The 19044-nt window shown below is 41.3% G+C and overlaps 1 protein-coding gene and 1 long non-coding RNA gene across 2 annotated transcripts in view; one reads left to right on the top strand and one right to left on the bottom strand.

Moving 5' to 3' along the window:
* HELZ (helicase with zinc finger) overlaps window positions 1-16963 on the bottom strand; it is a 133117-nt gene extending 116154 nt beyond the window's left edge. Inside the window, exon 1 of the mRNA XM_067547330.1 lies at window positions 16937-16963. The gene's annotated coding sequence lies outside the window, so the exon portion shown is untranslated. The remainder of the gene's footprint in view (window positions 1-16936) is intronic.
* LOC137152844 (uncharacterized) lies at window positions 10621-15154 on the top strand. Its single transcript, XR_010919624.1, has 2 exons — window positions 10621-10805; window positions 14731-15154. It is a non-coding gene; the product is annotated as an uncharacterized lncRNA (long non-coding RNA).
* Window positions 16964-19044: the final 2081 nt, after the last annotated feature.

The following is a 19044-nucleotide window of genomic DNA, read 5'->3' on the forward strand; positions in this document are numbered from 1 at the left end:
TAGCGTTTGAGCAGGTAATATACTTTATAACTGATAGGCATTTTGCTTCTTCAGAAGGTAGGCTTTCTAGCCCTTCTTCCCCAATCTGTTACAACAAAGAACAGTTATTCCAGCTTTGAGATAAATTTACTCCCAGGGACCACTATATAGTCACTGAACAGCCATGCATCTAGGTTAAAAATATCTTGAAAATTAAATTCCCCACCTACCAACTGGCTCTGCCACTTTTCACAGGTTGGCATTGCATACAAGAAAAAAAAAACTTGATTTATAAATTGTCTTCTACGGGCTGGCTGAATTCTTGTTGAATCAGCAGACCTGAAAAGGAGCCAAGTTTCACACCTTGATTAGTGGCTTTTTATACTGAAGAGGCCACACAATTTCTTTTGGTTTACTCCTATCCTTAGAGAGCATTTTTAGGGGCCATAACCGAGTTCTCACCAAAACTCTTAAGTAAGTGAGCTGAGAGAAATCAGGGTTGGACTGTATACCTATTGGGTTAAACTGTGTTTCAGGCTCTGTATTCAAGAGGGCACCAATATAGAATGTTGATTATGGACACAGAAGAGCAACAGAGCACAGAAATAGCTAGGGAGCCTCAGAGGGGCAATTTATTAATTGAATTGAATCCTAACAAAGCATGCTGATACTTGGGCAAAGTATGGAGAATGACAAATTTAACTAGGAAACAAAGATTAATTTCATTTTGTCATTCACAATTCACATAGTCATATTGACAAATTCTGCTCATTTCATTCCATACACATACAGCTCAGGGCATGTAGACATTTTAGGTCATACATCTTTCAGAACTTGTCTATTGTGGTACCAGAGATCCTCACGTACAGACAGTCAAGAATGATAAATATTTGTATCAGCAAGGGGAAGACGCAGTTGCTACTGGAAATTGATTTTCAGTTCCTTAAAGATTTTTTCTTCATAAAATTCAAATACAACAGTATAATTTCTAATTTACCCCATGAGTAAGCATGATGTAGTGGTTAAAGAACAGGATTAGGTGTCACAGGGTGTGAAGCCTATTTCCAGCTGTGCCAAAAACTCTCCCTTTGTGAATTTAGATAAATTATCTATGTGTCTTAGTTTCCTCCAGCTGTAAAACAGACAAAACTACTAATTCCCTACAAGAGGTGGCATGAGACTTACTCAGTGTGTAGTGTTTTGAGATCCTCACATGGAAGATGCACCACATTTGTATGACTATTTTAATTCAGCAATTGTAATAATGCATCAACATTTTTATTATGTTTTCATACAGTTTTAAGATCTGGTTCAAAACTACGGTCCATGTAATACCAATGCCAGACTGATTATCACACGGGCCAGAGTTTATGTAGCTCATCCCTAGAATGATCCACGAAGTTGAAGAGGCCTTTTAGCTCCCCCCTCCAGCACCTTCCTGGAGAAGGCACTTTGGCAGGGGTAAATTTACCTAATATTCCATTCCTCCAAAGGCCAAAACATGCTTAACTTACCCAAAACATGCACTGAAATCAACGGGAATTTTGCAACAGTTAAGTGAGCAGAATTTTCTCCAGTCAAAGCCCTGGCTGATTCTACCCTAGTGGTTCTCAACCATGGGGTACACATATGGTCCTCCAGGGGGGGACATCAATGCATCTGGATATTTGCCTAGTTTTACATCAGACTACATAAAAAACACTAGTGAAATCAGTAGAAACTAACATTTCATACAGACAATGACTTGTTTATACTGTTCGATGTACTGAACACTGATACACTGAAATGTAAGTACAATATTTATATTCCCATTGATTTATTTTATAATTACATGGTCAAAATGAGAAAGTAAGCAATTTTTCAGTAACAGAGTGCTGTGATAATTTTGTATTTTATGTCTGATTTTGTAAGCAAGTAGTTTTTAAGTGAGGTGAAACTTGGGGGTACACCAGACAAATCAGACTCCTGGAAGGGGTACAGTAGTCTGGAAAGGTTGAGAGCCACTGTTCTAAGTCATGTAATTAAATCCTGTTTTTTTCACTGGACTATAGGTTTTGAGAGAGGGGGTTGGTCTGGGCTCCCCCACATCTCCCTAACCTCAATAAAGGATTTCCAGCCTCAGTGTCTTTATAGCAGTAGGGAAATGGGAAACAGAGGAGGTGAGAAGGAAGAGCTATAAACAACAAAATCATCTAGCTCATTTATTCTAATGTAAACGCCATCCTTTCTTGGCACACAAGAGGCTTTTGAAGAATTACTTCATGGCTGGATAGTTGGTCTTACAACAAAACAACAATCAGTGCAGGAGGAGGAAACAGCAGAACTGAACTACGAGTTTAGTATTTTGGAAGAAGTTCAGCCATGACTGTGCATCACTACACATCATAGCTTAATGGTGTATTTTATGGAGCCAAAGTGTATGATAAAGCAGACAAGCTGACAGCTAACTAGCTAAGACAAACAGATCCAGAGACTTTCTCAATCCACCATAAAGAATCCAGCCAGACAGGTCACTTTCTATCTAATCAACCAAAAGATGAAGGGGCCCAATCCTGCTCCCACTAATGTTACTGGAAGAATTCCCATTGACTGCAACAGCAGAAAGATCAGGCTCAAGGTCTTGTATGCCAATTTGTACATTTACAAAGTAGGCAATTCAGTAAATATTTGCATATTTTAACCAAGCATTAACCTCTCAAGTCGAAGATTAATGATAGAACAATGATGTCCAACCTCTGGCCCTGGAGGGCAACTGTGTTAACAAGAAAACATGTAGCTGATCACAAATTAAAAATGTGCTCCCTGAGCCACACCCTGAAATTTTTAAACTGAGGAGTTTTGAATCAGACCCATTGCCTGGTGGAGGAAACAGGGGGCACAACCTCCCCAACTGCCCTTCACTGATTCCCATGCACCCCACAAACAGCTGTGTGTGATCCTTTCCCTTTGAAGCTACTCAGCAGCGCACCCTTCTGACAGCCTGCTGCATTGCAGGAGAAGGAAGAGAGGAGAACACAGCTCTGCCTGCTCCATTGTCTGCTTCTCTGCCAAGCTGTCAGAGCCAGAGGGAGAGCAGGATAGAGCTCGAGTGGTTCTGCCTGAGCTTACAGAAATAGTTAAAGAATCAATTGTGGATCCTAGCCCTTTATGAAATAATTTGTTTGGACCTCAGGCTGAGAAGGCTGGACACCACTGTGGCAGAGCTATCTACGGGGCACAGAGTTTAAAGACATTTTCTTACCAAATATAGGTAAAACATCAAGTAAAGATGGCTTCCTGGCAATTATTTTAAAGAGGCAACAAAAGCCCAATGGAGGTTTCTTTTATTATTATTATTATTACTAGATTTCACTTAGAGCATCTAATTATGAGAGCTAAGTGAGTGGCTGATTTAGCATGAAAGCTGTTCTTCTTGTCTACCTCTTAAATAGGGTATGAATCACAAATCTACAATGAATTAAACACAAAAATCTATGTTTAAATAATTTAAAAGTGAGAAACAAGCTGACAGCAGAAAGGAAATTCAGATTTAAGACCAGAACACTACCAATGGAGAGGGACTGGAACTCCAAATATCCCAACCTAAAACATTAATAAAAAAGAAGTTACTAAATGGATTTTATTAAATGTCTATACACTGGGAGAAATAGAGTTTATGAATAAGGCCCTAATCCTGCAATTCTTACTCAGACAAAACTTTCATTTCATGTCAATTACTGACTTCAATTGGAGTTTTGTCAGGACTGCAAGATTTGGCCTTAAAATTTCCATCAGCAGCAATCAATAACATTATTGATCCTGATGCTCATCATACAAACTATGTCATTATATAAAACTCAGTACAACCACACACACAGTCTTTACGAATCAAAGTGATGTGAGTAGTGATTTTAATAATCTAAATGAAAGATATTAGATACTAAGACAAATTAGGGAGAAACCATATGAAATAGTAAACATATATTCACTTTACCATGTGTCTTGTACTACATGCTGAATCTCAAGAATCCCAAGTAAGATAATGAATGACCTTATACAATTTGTTTCATTTAATCACTGGTGGAAAATGGGATATAAACTACTCATAGCAGAAGACTTTAAAAATCTGCTAAGAGACTTGCCGTAAATTTTTAATTGGGAGAAGAATGGACGTTGGATAGTAGGTAAACGACAAGGCCACTGTGCCTTAAAATTTTTCTAGCTTTTTTTTTTTTTTCTTTTAAATTGCCAGTGGGTGTGGTGTTTTTTGTTTACACATGCACCCAGAGCTCCAGATGGGTGCATTTTATAAACTGGAATAAGTAAAACAGACTAATACACTACACAGTAAAAATAAATATTAAGTACAAACAACATGTTAACTACCATCTCACTGTGTCTGCGATTGTATCAACATTTTACAGACAAAAAATGGTGACTCACCAGTGTTTAACTGTCAACACTTAGCAAAGATCCTGCATAAGTCAGACAATGTTATTTCAATAAAATAAGGAATAATATGCCTACCAACAGTTATATCATCTTACTCAGTAACTAAAAATATATATATTACAATACGATAATAGACTCTTAAGTTTCTACTGACCCAATTTCAAGGCTCACTCACAGCTCTGGATGAAGCTATAGGATTGTAACTCCAAATTGCCACTCAAATCCTTTAGATTAGTCAAAAACATTATTGTTGCTTATTTATTTTTCTCATCTATAATAATAGAAACTTACCTTTGCCTGTATTTTTAAGAAAATAAATAAGTCAGAACCACAAAAGAGTGTTGTTCCAGCTAAGAAGTAATATACTTGCACATTATGAGAAAAGAAAACAGCTCTTTACAGGCAAAGAATTCTACTTTCCTGTTACACTCCCAGCTCGGACAGATAGTTGGACAATCATACATCCACAAACCAATACTTAACAACATGAGAGTAGACAACAACAATATAATACCCACCAATGCAAAAGAATTATGAACTATACTGCAAAAAGAATGCTACCTCCCAGATGTATGGGATGGAAGTAAAAGGGAAAAATCAAAGGTTGCTTCTGTTTTCCTTAAAAGCATAGAAGCACAGATCTCCTGCGTTCACACACTATCCATAAAGCTATTTTAGTAATATTATTTATGCAGCGCTCAGAAGTGTGCTATGCACTTCACAGGACAAATACAAAGGTAAAGTCCCTGCCCCAAATAGCTGACAATCTAATCAGTTTTCTAGAAAGAGATGAATTACTCCATTCATAATGTTGGGCAATTGCAGGCAAAATGGCCCTATTTTCAAAACTGATGTGCTAAATCTGAAATCAGTCTAATGTAGAGCTAGTCAACAGTCAGACTGTGCGCCAAATCTGGACTGCCAGACACTTTTGAACGGACCCCGAAATCTTTTTATTTACTTTACTTTATAATTATTGTTGGGTTTTTTATTATTTTCTCTGTAGTCTGGACCTTGACCTTGACCAAGAAACTTGGACCGTGACAAAAAATAATTGACTACCCCTGACGTAGAGCAAGAAGAAAAATTCTGTCTAGGGTTGACTATATAGCCCATTAGCACTTTAGAACTTCAGATACATGGCCTGTGGGAAAGGTGATATGATTAGATCTTAGGAGAAGGAACATGAGCAGGCAGAGAGCTCCCAAAACAACATATATTTTAACTTAAAGCCACTCACTGAGTAAGTAGTTGTACTGTCCTTCAACCTAGGAGAATGGCCATAGAGAGGACAGCCAATCAAAATGGCAAGTTGTCAATCTTTACTCATGTGAATTGTCCCATTCACATCTACTGAATAAGGCCTGCAGGACTGGGACCCAGCTTCAGAATGGATGGGTAGATGCTTTAAACAGGGTTTATCCTCCACAAGTCAACAATAATAAAAATAGGATGGTTTATTACATAAAGGAAAGACCACTCCCAACACCTGGAGCCTTTGAACTCTACAAGTCACTTTACAGACATTACGCATGGTAAATGATAAGACTTTATAACATGCTGAGATGGATTTCAATACAAATACCCCCAGGGCATTTATTAAGCTTTCACTTTGTCTACTGATCCCTTTTGTTTTTACTTTGGAATCAATGGGAGAGGAGGAGAGCCTACATTGACACTGGCAATGACATTATATGTGGAGAAAATGGTTAAGAAAAAGAAGAAAGATAATTTCAAGACCTTTCAATTAACTTCAGCTAGTGGCTCCCTAGGATTATTATGCCTTATTTAAATTGCATGTGTTATCTCCTCAAAACCTCTTCCCAATTTATACTGACAACTCCTAGTCAAGGGATTTGTCAAACTGATTTAGCCGTGTCATGTCAGCAGCCTTTCACAAGGTATCTGTTGAGCAAATCTAGACCTTTGGCTTAGGTTTTAAAATTACTTACACCCTGTGCAGATCTAACTGCCTCATCCATCACAACTACATCACTAATTTCTTGATCTATAACCTTTCAAGTGATCCATTTGTTCAAGGCTGTCCATGAAGTGTTACAAATTCTTGATGAAACTAAACAATAGGCTATCCAAGTCATAGCAAAGTAACATTTACTTGACAGATCCACGGAGTTCTAAGCCATTCTTAATTGGTCGTTACAAATTAAAAGATTCCTTCTTTGCTCACAGCAAGAATATAAAGGGGACCTTAGTGTGTGTGTCTACATATATATTACATATAAAGATCTACATTTAAACATCATTATTCAGGTTGCAAAGTCAACCAATCAAAAGTTAGGAAATGCCAGAATTGCCTATACAATCTTAATTCACCCCCTTGTGTGCAGCATTATGATTCAGTCTAATTACATGACCACATACTACTTCTTCCACAGGGTCCCTACCTTATCCAATGAACAGAATGGACAGTGCTCATTCATTCAATGTAATATTTTGTGTTCTCCTAGCTGTGCAGTGTGTGGCCCTGTGCCTTATTTACCACATGCTATTCAAATCGTGCCCTGAAGTCAGAAATACCATTTCCTCCAGGGCTATTCTATGATGATCAACACCCCTGTGAGAAGAGGTGATATTATGTTCCCATTTTAGAGACGGGAGGGGGGACGGGACTAGGCACAGAGAGATTAAGGTCAAAACTTTCCACTACCTTTGGGTCTCAATTTGATACACCTTGGACCTGATTTTTCAGAGTACTTAGCAAAATATAGCACTTTATATATTCACACGTAGCTCCCATTGACTTCAGCTGCAGTTGTGAGTGATCAACAATTCTGCAAATCAGACCCATAGTCTCAAACCAGGCACCCAGAAAATGAGGAACACACTATCAGTGACCACCTGTGAAAAGTTAGGGTCACTTATCCCGCATCACATGGGAACTTTGTGGCAGAGGCAGGGATAGAATTGAATTCTTCAGGGGTGCATTCAACTGCCTTAACCATGAGACCACCCTTTATCATCTTGCAGTCTCCTGCTTCATTTATTACATACCTTCCAACTTCTGCAACAAATGAGACAATGGTCCTAAAGACAATGGCCTCCTTCTGTACTGATGAATCCTAATATATCCCCAAAACATGTCCATCATGTGCACTGAATGAGGCAGGGGTCCTGAGGTGCTACAATTTCTCAATGAAAAGATTGCCAGAATTTTTAACATGGGCAAAACAATGTATTTTACCCCCACCCTGTTCTCAGAAATGACTGAACTGTGTTTTTGTTCTACATTTCAGCCAAAAGCCTCATACAGAACATTTCAGGCCAAACACAAAGTTTAGCAAAGTGATAAACAAATGAAAACAGGGTTTTATAATGGGAAGTGTCAGGCTACCTTAATAATGGGTGGTATTACCAGCCTTGCCCACAATTCTTTCAGCTTCTTTAAAGAAAACCTCCCAGACACAAACCATTGTTTATAATAACCCAGTCCCCGAGTTAAACTGCAGTAGCCTGTATCCTGTATAGTTATGTGATCTTACTGCTCTGTCTCAAATAGATGTTCTCAAACTTTTCCATGGTGTGGACCATATCTTAATAGAAAGATTCACCAGTGATGATGTAATAGCTCTAATTAGGTGTTTGCATCCAGCACACTGGGGCCCTGATCCTGACTGGCATCTCTAGGCATTACTGAAATATAAAATGTAATGATAAAAATGGAGAATATAGGTAATCCCACAGTTGCACAGTGAGCTTTCAATTACCAATACTGTCCAGGGCTGGGTTGTCAGACATCACCAAAAGTATTTTTTCCAAAGCACCTGCTGTGGGCACAAGTACTTGTGGATCTCAGACACAATCCAATATCTGTACCCTACATTTTCAAAGTGGAACGTGGGGTTTAATCATGTCACTCTAATTAATACCAACTGCAGCCACAGAGCAAGGCCTCCAAGCATTTCTTTGAGGTGTGTCTATTTGGACTGTTTTAAAACACATTTCACAGACTCAAAAACAACAGATATGCTACTAACATCTCTCATAATGCTTTGGCTATTATACTCAGCACTTTTGTCATCAGAGAGCATTTGGTCTTAAGTAAGGGCTAGTCTATACTTAAAACTTACAGCGGCACAGCTGTTATTGGTGCAGCTGTGCCACTGTAAGAGTGCTTGTGTAGCCACGTTATGTCGATGGGAGACAGCTCTCCCACCAACATAATAAAACCACCTAAACAAGCGGCAGTAGCTGTGCAGGTGGGAGATGCTCTCCTGCCGATACAGCGCTGTACACACAAGCGCTCATGCTGGCAAAACTTATGTCACTCAGGAGAGTGTCTGTTTCACACCCCTGATCCACAAAAATGTTGGCAGCATAAGTGCTAGTGTAGACAATGCCTGGCTTATCCAAGACCACACAGCATCAGAGCCACAATTAGGCTAGGTCTACACTAAGAAATTAGGTTGACCAAGCTATACCGCTCAGGGTGTGAAAAATCCACACCCCTAAGTGACATAGCTAAGCTGACCTAACCCCCCAGTATAGACAGTGCTAAGTCAACAGAAGAATTCTTCTAGCCCTCGCCTCTCAAGGAGGTGAACTAACTACTCCCATCACTGTAGTGGGTGTCTACGCTGAGGCACAGCAGCAATTTAAGTGTAGACATAGCCTTAAACTCAGGAGTTTCTAGCTCTTGGTCCTGTGCTCAGATCACAGCTCTCTCAGGAGGATTTCTGTATTCCTGCAGTAAAATTCTTTTTTTAAAAGAAAGAAATTATTCATCCCATTATATCCCTTTTTGGGAAACCCATGAGAAATTCCCTTTTTCCACAGCTCTGTGTCTCCAAATCTCAGTGGTAGAGTCCTACTTGTTGTGCTGCCAGAACAATTTGTCCTGAAATGTCCAATTTTCATACAAGAACATTTTCCACTTTTGACATGTCCCAGAACTGCAAACTACCAGGTCCACATAACTAAGGGTATGGCTACCCAGCAGCTGGGCATGTGCCTCCCAACCTGCATAGAAATACATGTGCTAGCTTGACTCAAACCAGCAAACTAAAAATAGACTCAGACTCTAAGATCAGAAGGGACCAATATGATCATCTAGTCTGACCTACTGCACAACGCAGGCCACAGAACCTCACCCATCCACTCCTGTAATAAGATCCCTGACCTATGACTGAGTTATTCAAGTCTGGGTGTTGCAGCTCAGGCTCTCAAACCCATCCAATCCCCAGGGTCTAAACTCAGGTGACCAACCAGAGTCTTCACCAGAGCCATGAGTTTGTCTACCCAGGCTGGGAGGCTTGTCGTGGCTATCGTGTAGACATATCCTAAGAGTCCTAGCTGAAGACCACAGCTTTGATCACTGAACAAGGACAGGCTTCAGCAACAGGTACATGTTACGGCAGCACAGCTGGAGGAAGGAAATAAAGCCCTACGTTTATATTTCTGTTGGATACATACAACAGGCTTCACTATTTCAATCCATCCTAGAGGCAAAAAGAAAGCAAAATCTTGACGATAATTATCAGTTAACAGTGCGCAAGTTTGCAGACTGAAAAGACAAGCAATTTAGAAATAAACCAAAAAATTGTCACAACTCAAGCTAGGTTTCTATAGATTCACTTTGGGTCTTCATTGCATCATTATAATTGACATAAACTCTTTATACTTAGATTGTGAGCTCTTTGGGGCGGGGATCATCTTGTTATGTGTTTGTACATGCCTAGCACAATTGAGCCCTGAGTGAGGCCCCTACACGCTACCACAATAGAATTAATAAATAAAATAATAGTACAGACAAGGTGGGTGAGGTAATATCTTTTATTGGATCAACTAACTTCTGTTGGTGAGAGACAAGCTTTCAAGCCAAACAAATATTACTCACCCACCCTGTCTCTTTAATATTCTGGGACCAACATGGCTACAACAACACTGCAAACAATAATAGCACAGGTCATAAACACTCTAAATGTCTTTTTTCCAAAAAAGATGACACCCTCAATTGTGTGTGACATTTCTGGTTGCTCTTTTGAAATTCACAGCAGGCACCAACCACTGCAGTTAAAAGAAGTCCCCAGTATCATTATAAACAAACTTAAAAAAGCCTTTTTACAAGAGGGAATTTGAAATGCTACAGCATTAGAAACCAATGTTTAGCTGTGGGAGTTGTTTTCAAATCTCATAATTTTAACTATATTAATCTCATTAGGCCTGATCAGGCTTTTATAGCCACTCCCCTTTTTCCTCCCATCAATTATTGCATCAGTAATAACAAAAAACCCCAAACACCTGAATAAACATGGCACCAAAAGAGGCATGGTTCTGCAGAACTCTCCTATAAATGCAGCCATGTTGAGCCCCCCACAACTTTCCTTCAAACAGTAATCCCTAGGAGCAACACTCTAGCCTAATGCAAGTCTTGCCAGGTAAGTTTCCAAAGAGTATTTATTCTATTTTAAAAAGAACACACACAGGATTTTCCTTCAACCCTGAATTTAAAACCCCAGACTCTAAAACACAAACTTATAAAAGCTTTCTTTTAAAGTTTAGGAACATTTCTCTCATTTCCTTTCTACTTCTAGCCTGGAGAATAAGGACTTGATATGGCTAAATTGAACAATTCTGGCACGACCTAGGAGGGAGAGAGAGAGTCTAGCTAACTTAAGGCTAGCAAAACTAAAGTCACTCACTTATTCAGAAGCCATGTTGGCTGTCCTTCACCAACTCACCATCCTACAGGAGAGTGCTGTAGGAGCTGGCCATAGTGCAGCTGTCCAACCCTATAAACACAAACCTTTATAACAAAAAACAGCACTTCCAACAATATCCACAATGATATTCTAGGATGCCACTTCAGTGTTGATTGGGAAGCACAGAACCTCCTGAACTGCTGATCTCCTAAGCACCCTAGGGTTTTCCTTGGAGGTCTCCTCTCTAAATAGTAAGAAAGCCTGACTTTGCCTGGCTCATGAGATGAGAAGATCAGAAGCTAAGAAGTTATTTGCTGGATGTTATCTCGTGACTTTCTAAGAATATTTGGGCATCCCACTAGTTGGTGAGGAATTTAGATGAGCTCTGGGGAGGAAACATTCCTTTGGAGCAGGAGTATATTGCTTTTTTTTTTTTTTTTTTTTTTTTTTTTTTTTTTTTTGAGTACCCTAGGAGAAAATGAAATAACTATGCAAAAAAGTAGAATACTGTATGAATAAATACCTCTTACTTGTGCATCTTCTCAGTCACTATATGGTGCCAAAACAACTCTATTTTTTATAGGGAGGGTCTCTATTTTTGTCCGCAAAGTTACGTTACGTTTTTGGTTTGCTAAACCCAGGTGTATTTTGCCAGTAAATTAACCTTAAATTAAATACTTATTTTACTGTGACAATGCAGATTCTCAAGAGCAGCAGTCTTCAATTTCTCCGGAGTTACTTATTTCCTTTCTAGCACACAGTAGGTCTCGGCTTGTAATATGGATGTCCCAAAGTTCTAAGCAGTGTAACTTTAAATGTCAGTAATAAACACAGTATTTTTATACTGTGTAACTATCCAAAAGGCATTGCCACCATTTCTGGCAGTTGCCCTACTGGCCACAACACCAGCTTAGAACAAGCCAAATGCTACTCCCGAGACAGCAGATCCAAACTTTCACATAACTACAATAACTCCAAAATATATAAATTCAGATCTCCTGTCTTGCTATTCTTCCTATCCCTCCAATTTACGCACTAGAGCTGTTAGAAGCATTAGTCCTCTAGCATTAGGATAGATCATGAGATGTAGTCCCCAGACAATCTGTAACCCAAAGATTACGAAACATCCCGCTTTATCTGGCCATTCTTGATACCAGAGGTATTTCCTGAGACCACACAACAGAAACAAACCATGCAGAGGACTGCAATAATGTCTTAGTACATAATATCACTGCAATGACTCTTCCTAGTGACTCAGTAGCAGTTCTACCCTACAGGGGCTATTGCTTCTTGGACAAGTAAGATGGTTGAGTATTAATACATATCTCCTTTCTGCTAATGTATGGGGTTACTTTTACTCTGATTTGACAAAGATTCCACACACACCATGCCAGTCAGAAAATTTGGTAGCTCAGTGCTCTTATTAAGGGGATGGGGCAATGGCAGTAGATGAGGACCTTCAGTTGTGCAGTGGAGCTTCTCAGACTTTTAAAATAGCCTTCATGAAAAACTAAGGGTCTTGGGCCTGCTGTTGCCTTTGCCTAGAGTCTGGCTTCCACAACCTGAACCTGCGATGTGATTGTTTGGGCACGGAAAGAAAAAAGATGGGGAAAAAGCGGAGAGTTACTGTAGATGGTATTGTGATCACGCCAAATAGAGAGAAATACGTGGCCAAGACATTATATCCAATGTAGCTAAGGCTATGTTTACACTACCACTTTTGTCAGTATAACTTATGTCACTCCAGGGTGTGTAAAAAATATATCCCTGAGCGACGTAAGTTTCACTGACAGAAGCGCCAGTGTGGACACTGACCTAGCTGCTGCCATTTGTTGGGAGTGGTTTAATTATGTCAGCGAGAGAGCTCTTCCATCAGCACACAGTGGCAACACAAGAGATCTTACAACAGCACAGCTGCATCAGTACAGCTGTGATGCTGTAAATTCTCTAGTATATATGTAGCCTAAATCAGACACTCTAAGCTACCACTGCAGTGGAAATGCAACAGGAAGACAAATTTTGATTTAGGTAATTACATTCCACCTGCTTAAATTCCCCAGGCAGTTTCAATTGGATACTGAATTCTTTACCACCTTTCCTAAATTAGCATGCAGTTTTCAGCATTCCACACCAGAAATGAGTACACTTCCATGGTGTAAAATTATCTCTGTGTAGTTTGGATTTTACTTTGTAAAACGTTCATGTGGGAAGGGAGGAAAGCACAATATAAAAGATTTATTTCTGAACAAGGTATTTGCATTACATATCACCATCACCTTAACAAAATCATCACATGCCAGTCTGCGTTTCCAGACAGCAATCTGACTCTGCAGAAAACTAACAACACTCTCTATAGGAGCTTTTCTTTTGCCAAAAAGATTAGGAAAAAGGCTCAGATGCTGAACAAAGCCTCCTGACAGCAACAGGTGGAGAGAAGAGAAAAGCTTGGTCTGTTTTCCTGGTTAAAACTTCCAGTGAAACTCTCAAATATTTTCTGATTTTTATTCAAAAGTATATCTTATGTGAACTTTTCAAATGGCAATTTCTCTTTTAGTGTTCTCTTCCTCTATTTCTTTGGAAAAAAGGATGGGAGGTAGCTAACTCCCTTCACTTGACATCTGGAATTAAGAGATTGGAACATACATATACTATTTTCCTACACACAAATTATTCTCACAGACAAGGCTAAGGTTTTTAAGAGAAGCCTTGACTATCTCCAAGGGTGGCTAGAGAAATGGCAAAACAAATGGGAACCCAAAAAAGGGGTTTATTTGTTTTGATAATCCCTAATCCATGATACAATCTCTAAATGTAGGGAGATAAATTGATAGGTGAGTGGGAGAAGAGATCTGTAACAAAAATCCTGCTGCCATTTCCTCCTCCTTACTAAGGAGCTGTAGGCCTTTGGCTGAAGTGGAACATAGTGATTCTGTTCCAGGAAGACACCCCTGGCATAGGCTCCTCACACTAAATGCCCTCTGCATCAAGGGCTCAAGGAGAAGATTTTAGGGAGCAAATCAGGGCTGGATGCACACAGATTCATTAAAATCCTTGGCTTCCTCATCTACACAGATCCACCAGCCATTTGCTACCATCCCCCTGCTCCAAGAAGGGGCGCATACCAGCTGCACAAGATATTCCAGCCCTGAGGCTGCAGTAGTAGCCACAAAGCAGCTCCACTTCTTCCCTTTCATTCCCCAAGCAGGCTCCCCTGGTTCTCCCTACTTAGGCTGGGGACAGGATCTGGGACACGGAGCACATGTCATCCTAAAGCTCTTTGCTAATTTAGATCTCACTCCTGCAATCAGATCCATATGGACACCACTGACCTCAATGAAGGAGTTCCACAAGGGCACAAGGATCAGGGGCCTTAAACTGACATACCAAGTTATACCACAGGGACTGCTTTGGTCACTACTAAAATGAAGTCACCTCTAGGATGAGACGCAGTAGCCAATGCAGAATGATGGCGCACAACTGCTTTTAAAAAAATAATAAACTGGAAGTGAGGAAAATATTGAACTAAAATTGTAAGGGGAATTTAATCAAGCAAAATAATTATCTGGGTTGGAGGAAGTCTTTCATCAGGCTATCACATTAACAGATGCAAAGAACAAATAATCTTTATATCTAGCTCTTATATAGTGTTTTTCATCCATAGATCTCCAGGCTGTTTACGAAGGAGGTCAATATCCCCATTTTACAGATGGGGGAAATGAAGAGGCACAGAGGGGAAGCAACTTGCCCAAGGTCACCAACTCAGATTCAGTGCTTGACCCACCAGGCCTCACGACCTCCCCAAACATTCTATCCACTATTGTGTATATATTTATTTTACATTGCAATGGAAATTTCTCTGTATGTCTAAACCCAAAACTGAAAAAATGTCATTACAAACAAAGGCCCTGATCCTGCAATCACATTTGCTCGCATGGACCCATACGCCCCAAAGGAGCCCCACCGAAGTCAATAGGACTCAATACAGGGGCAGGGGTCCTTGCTAATAGACCCAATTGCAAACAAAATGTGGGTTAATGTGCTGTTTGCATATCTCATTTTAACCTTTAGTCACCCAAACAAATAGTTTATAAGCTTCTACAGCCTTTCAAGTCTCTGAGTTACACCTCTGAAGTGCTGATTTTTTTCCTACCGATTTAATTTAGCTTATTGAAAATAAGATAGGGCCATACAATAAGAATTAAGGGAGAGGGCTAGGAATAAAACTTACATCACACAACTGATTTAGGGAGGTAACAGCTTCTTTTTTATTTTTACTGAACTCAAAGTTTTAAAATTGTATGAACAGAATAATATGAAAATAGAAAATATTGCATACCTTTCGGCTGCTCCTTTGCTTAACAATAAAGGAAAACAGCTCTGTTGACTACAGTAAAGTTGAGACAAAGAAAACTGAATACATCCCCTGCCCTAACAATTTTATGCGGTGAAAACCAGGCTTGCCATAGTCTCATTCATCTAGAGGGTGGAGAATCTTTCAGTCTTCATTCATCTGAAAGCAGTTTTATAAAGTAGTGCTCACTCATTGGCTGTAGGATTTCTCCTAGTATGCCAGTTTGACGAGACAGGATGAATGCAGATCTGCTATGCAGGGCATTAATTGGAAAGTAGCTTGAAACCTCATGACTGATTTCCCCCCCTGTTTTTTCAGTCAGATTGCAGTTATGTTATATCTTACTCATTATTTTAAATCTCTCTTCAAATTCACCTAGGCTGGGACAGGCCTTCTGAAAAACAATAATGCCAATATGCGAAATACTCACTCATTTAGCAATTCATATTAAAACACAGTTTGTAAAGGTGTGTTTTCATCCAGTAAAGGATAGAATGTATTTTGTCTTGTGTCAATGACACATTTAAAATCTCCCTTCTTTCAAAACTATCACAGGTTCATCAACTCTGATATATATATATATTCATTCAGACCAACTTCTCATTCATATGAAAATTAATACAGGGACCTGGTCCTTCTAACACTTAAACACACATAATGTCACTCACAGGAGTAATCCTAGCTGGGACTGAGGTCTCTGCTTGCAGGATGTGGCCCGAAAAGAGTTTTTAAGGCTGTGTGCGGGGAGGGAGAAGTTTCACTAAGACCTGTCCACTTTTCAGCGTCAGCAGAGACTTTGGGTGCATAAACTCTGACCTCCGCCGGTTTTTTATGTTAAGCCTCCTCACTTCGCCGTGCCTTGCCTGGGGGCAGCCCCTGTGTAACGATCACAACTGCAGACTTGCCGAGCCCTCCCTCACCTGGGGGATGTGTTTGTAAGGCAGTTGTTAAACTCTGACTTCTTTTTGTTCACACCCCTCAATAAACCCTAAAAAAAAAAAATCCCCTTCCCCTTCCCTCCCCCATCTCTGCTTTTCTTCCATGTGGTCAACAACTCCACCCACCCCAGCCCATGTAGCAACCAGACAGGCCCACGTCCCCCCACCCCGCCCCTGAAGAAACCCCTGACCTGGGAGGGGGGGGAGGCGAGACCCCAAGAGCGGGGGAGGCATCCCTCAGCTCCCCCGGCCGGCCGGCAGGGCTGGGCCCGCTCCGCCCGGCCTGGGGCTCCGTCCCCGGCTGTCTCGCCCCCGGGGGGGAGGCCGCTCAGCTCCGGCTGAGGCGGGTTGTAAACAGCCCCTGAGCCGGAGCTGCTGCTGCTGCAGGCCCCTCCGCAGACACAGGGCCCTCTCCAGCCGGCTCTGCTCGGCCCCCAGCCCGGCCGGCTGGCTCAGCCCCAGGCCCCGGGAGGCTTCTGGGTGCCGGGGGGGGCCCCGATCCCCTCCGCGGGGCTCTCCCAGGCCGGGCCCCCCTGCCCTGGGCCCCCCTAGGGGGGAATAGGGAAGTCCTGACTTACCTGTCATTACTTTCTACGCCATCTTGGATCCACTTGTCAACGTCCTCGCAACGCATTGTGGGAAAAAAACCCTCCCCCCCCCCGCTCCTGTTCCTTCCCCCTCCCCCCTCCACCCCCAGCCCACGGGGGAGCGGAGCCGGGAAAGTTGGAGGGGAGCCGGGCAGGCGGGGGGGGGGGGGCGCGCTGCTGCTGCTGCAAACACCGCGGGGAGCCCCCGGCCAAGGGAAGAGCGCGGTGGGGGCACGGAGCCGCCGGGCTGCCTGGCACGCGCCTGTCTGGGGCACAGAGCAAGGGGGGGGGGCTGCTCCCCTGCCGTGTTGTGCAGGAGTGCAGTGGGGGGCCCCGCCTGCACCCCACGAGCGGCCCCTGCGGCGAGCAGCTGCGGGAGTGTGTGGCCGGGTCCAGTCGCGGGCTGGCGGCTGCTCGCCATCCTCGGGACCTCTCCTGCGGGGGGATGTGTCCCACGCATGCAACACATTGCCGAGCCCCCCGGGTTCTGGAGGAGCGAGTCCCTTCGTTATCTGTTCGCCTTGCAACATCAAGTGGATATCCTCTTTCTAAACGGGCATTTAAAACAATCAATAAATGTGTAATTGGAGTTGCAGACATAACTACATGTAACTGCATGTTCTGGGCATAGGGTTTATTGGAAATAGATGTTTCCTCTTGCAACTTTTTATTTTTCAAAGAGGATTTTCCTGTTCAGAAATGAGGATTGTTGGATATTTATGCATGCCAGTCTCTGTGGCAAAGTGCACCAGTGCATTGAAATAAACTAAATGCAAGGCAAAACATATTATAATTTGTGCAATAGTTGCTTTCCCCATAGGGGACTGTATTAGTGGCTGTGTACATATGCCAAATAATACCTGGGCAAACAGTATACAATTTCTCAGGAAAGCATGTTGTTGCATTTTTAAATATATTTTTCCCTTATAAGTTTGCTAAGGAACTTTCCGTTTTAGAACATGAATCTCTGAAACCACTTTGTATAACAGTTTTATTTTTGTAAAGGAATTTTCCCTGTTAGCAATGCAGTATTGGTTCTGTTTTCAAAATGCTTAGCAATCATACTATTTCAAGTATTTTTTTTTTTTTGCAATTACCACATTTTGCAAAATAACTTGTAGAAATGTTATTGGCTGGACCTGCCTGCATGTCACAAAATGCCTTGCTTGTGCTTTGGGAAAAATCACATACAAATATAGGACTGGAAAAAAACATGATCTTACTTCAGCTTTTTAATGTATGTCACTTATGGACTAGGATTGCAATTGTTTTTTAAAACTTTTCCCTCTATTTTTTTAATTAAGAAAAATGTAGGATTCAAATTGGTTTAGCACTGGATTGTCCTAAATGCATTTATATTGAAGTTTATACTGAATATCACCTAAAGTCATTGAAGACTAACCACTAACACACTATCTGAGGCTTTGTCACTGCAAGCACAGGGACTTGTGTGCCCAGGAATGTTTTCAATACTCATCAATAACACATTTTTTATTATTGCAAAGAAGCCCTTTGCAAAAATATAAATGTATAAGGAACTAAACTGTAAGGTTAAATCCTTTCCCTTTGCTGCCCAGAAATTAAATCAATGCACTTATCTTCCTTATTCAACTTTCAAAACATGTTTACCACCATGATTAACTGTTTCAATGCCATGCTGGAGGCCATGTCAGAGACTGCTGAGGAGGAGTGTAGTATTTCCACTCAGAGAGGGAGGACGCCATTTCAGATGACAAAAATATTCTTGTGCAGCCTGCCCTGGGCCATCACTGCTGGCTGGGGTGGGGAGGGGCTGCCTGCCTGCCACAGGCACCCATCCCCCAAAGTAAACATGCTGCAAATGGGATCCAGTCACTAGTCACAAAAAGTTTCCACCAGCCCAAACGACCTTTCCTCACGGTCATAAATGGTGCACTGGGACTTTAAATGTCTGTCACTGAGTCTGTGGAAACCCTTTGGAGCCAGACAGACAGGCCCCTGAAGGACTTGGATTTAGAGAATATTAACAAGATCACTGTGCCTGACAAGTCTGTTGTCAGTTTATAGCCATGTATCTTTTTAAAATACCAGAATCCGCACACTAAATAGTTAAAGGTGAA

Source organism: Emydura macquarii, unplaced genomic scaffold (genome assembly GCF_026122565.2).
Source record: "Emydura macquarii macquarii isolate MOO-44397 ecotype Brisbane River unplaced genomic scaffold, CSIRO-AGI_Emac_v2 contig_1230, whole genome shotgun sequence".
In the NCBI taxonomy this organism is placed as follows: Eukaryota; Metazoa; Chordata; order Testudines; family Chelidae; genus Emydura; species Emydura macquarii.